At 56.4% G+C, this 2,500-nt stretch overlaps 1 protein-coding gene across 1 annotated transcript in view; it reads right to left on the bottom strand.

The window, feature by feature from the left end:
* The window catches only part of LOC148802458 (uncharacterized), a 12,538-nt gene extending 12,381 nt beyond the window's left edge, over window positions 1-157 (bottom strand). The window contains exon 1 of the mRNA XM_088898193.1: window positions 1-157. This exon is cut by the window's left edge and continues 246 nt beyond it. The gene's annotated coding sequence lies outside the window, so the exon portion shown is untranslated.
* Window positions 158-2,500: the final 2,343 nt, after the last annotated feature.

The raw sequence follows: 2,500 nt of genomic DNA on the forward strand, positions 1-2,500 counted from the left end.
AGGCGACCATGCGCCGATAAGGTGACTTGGCACCGATGTGAAGGGTCTCCTGTATGCCGATGATGACAGGCACCTGTGTGCCATGATGATAGGCAACCGCTTGGGCCGGAACACACCCGTGCGCTAAGGGCAACGGGGTAGCTCACTCAGCTGGGGCAAGGGTCTGGCGAAGTGAAGGGACATGCTTGAGCCAGGCCCGCATGCCAAGCCTCCCTTGAGTATCGGTAGCGCAGTGCCGGTCCAACACTGTCCCCATGAGCAAGTGTGCACCCATGAGGAACCCTGGTAGCCATGCTAGCCGTTAACCAGGGCCGCCCCGCAAGGGGATGAAGGTCTAGGAGTGCCAAGGTTAGGCACCCAAGGAGGTCGACCACCCCTCCTCAAAGAGTACGTTAAGCTTCTGGTGGTCTGCCTGAAGATGACATCAGTTCTCCCAAAAATCTTACAGGCGAAAATGACGGGCATATCCCTAACGTAAGCCTGCCAAGCGTAGGCAAGGCTAAGCCTGTGCTGAACCGTAACAGGCTCCCCCACTCAATCCATTGTCGTCCTCGACAATGGGTCTTCCTCGTGAATGGGCGTCTGTGTCCCGCGCCATTCACTTCCTTGCCAGTTCCAGGGCTCGCCTGGCCAACCCGGGTCTTGCCTATATTGGTGTCCATTTATGGGGACGGAACCATTTCACCATGCCGGCCTGCCTAGACTTCACCCCTTGTGTCGAGGTTACTCAAACCGCGCAATGGCTATGCCGTTGACTGTGAAAGAAGGGCCCTCGAAGAAATGTGTGTGGTGCTTCGCGGAGGTCCGCCCCATGTATCATCTTACCTCAAGGCTCGACCGTCTTCATGGTAGCTTTTCTGTGATGCTACCGAACACGTTGATAGGTCTACTCCTCATGTTGGCGATGACACGGGTACCCCTTTCACCATGCTGGCCTGCCGACTTCACCTCGCCCTGCGCGGGTTACTCAAACCTAGCCATGGCTTATGCTCTCTGGGCCCTCGAAACTACGCTTCGCCACGCCGACTCGGGCTACATCTTCACTCCGAGGGGGCCCCACTGCTGCCTCAAGGAGACCTGACCGCTTCAAACGCGAGTGTGGCAACTTTTACCCATGAGTTGCCGAACATGCACTCGCCTTAAGATGAGCTTCTGCTGCTGCAAGTGTGCCACCTGAAAACTGAGCATGTCCACCTGAAACTTTGCCGGTGTAGGGCCGCCATGCTCCAACGGCTAGCGTAACCGCATTCCTAACAAGGCCCACGCGTCTGCCCCCGCATGAGGACAACAACCAATGCGTCTGCACCCGCAAGGGAAGCTGTTTTAGGGTCATTGGAATGGGAACGCGAACATTGAATGGCCTCTTGATAGGCCTGATCTGAATTCTGCTCAGGTAGTGTACCCACATTCCTATCAAGGCTCACGCGTCTGCCACCGCATGAGGACAACAACCAAAGCGTCTGCAACCGCAAGGGAAGCTGTTTTAGTGTCATTGGAATGGGGACACGAACTATGAAATGGCCTCTTGCCAGGCCTGATTTGAATTCTGCTCGATCCTGGGTGGAGGTGACTAGGGACCGCACCCCACAAAATGCTGCTTGTCGAAATGACCGCTTCAACTGGCTCTGGGCTACTCTGCTGAAAACCAACTGCTGTTGCAATTAGCCAACTTGCTCTGATACCAACTGTCACGGGGATAGTTCTACAGCGGAAGAAACCCGTGCGGCGTCCTGGCCAAGGCAGGCCAGGACAAGCCTTTCTGCGCTTAGAGGCTAGGAGTTGCCCGATGGGATGGCTCCACCAACGTCAGTAGCACTGGATCATGACCTCAAGTCCAATGGCCGGGGCACTCTCCTGGCTCAGACCGGTCCATGGGAGGCGCCGCTTACGTGCTAAAGGGGATGGTGCGAGTCGGTGTGAAAATCTAGCTCATCCGAACAGCCTTACCACCCCTCCTTTTCAACAGAACACCCTTGGGGAAATCTAACTCATCAGAACAACCTTCCATTATCCCATGCCTCCACACCCACCATGTCCCCATAGAGGTTACCGGTGCGCATTGCCGACTGACTACACATTGTGCCCCTGTGGCCTGCCATTGTGCGTGTAAGTCTGGCTGTGCATGTGCATGTGCAGTGCGCAGCGGGCTGGCTGCGTGGGCGTGCGCAGGCGTGGGCCTGCGTGTGCGGGCGGCGGCTGTGCGCGGGCATGCGTGTGCGGGCGTGCGTGCGCTGGCGGGCGTGTGCATGCGTGAACTGCCAAGTGTGGATGCCCCATGGTGTGTCACGGTGCAAGTGGTTACTGTGGTGCCTCCACGTGCGGTGACCAATATTAGAAAACACTAAACTACCGTGGTGTGTCATGGTTACTGTGGTGCCTCCACGTGTGGTGACCAATATTAGAGAACACTAAACTACCATGGCGTGTCATGGTTACTGTGGTGCCTCCACGTGCGGTGACCAATATTAGAAAACACTAAACTATCGTGGTGTGCCAAGGT

This window comes from Nelumbo nucifera, chromosome 2, assembly GCF_055504915.1.
Source record: "Nelumbo nucifera cultivar China Antique chromosome 2, China Antique-T2T, whole genome shotgun sequence".
Classification (NCBI taxonomy): Eukaryota; Viridiplantae; Streptophyta; class Magnoliopsida; order Proteales; family Nelumbonaceae; genus Nelumbo; species Nelumbo nucifera.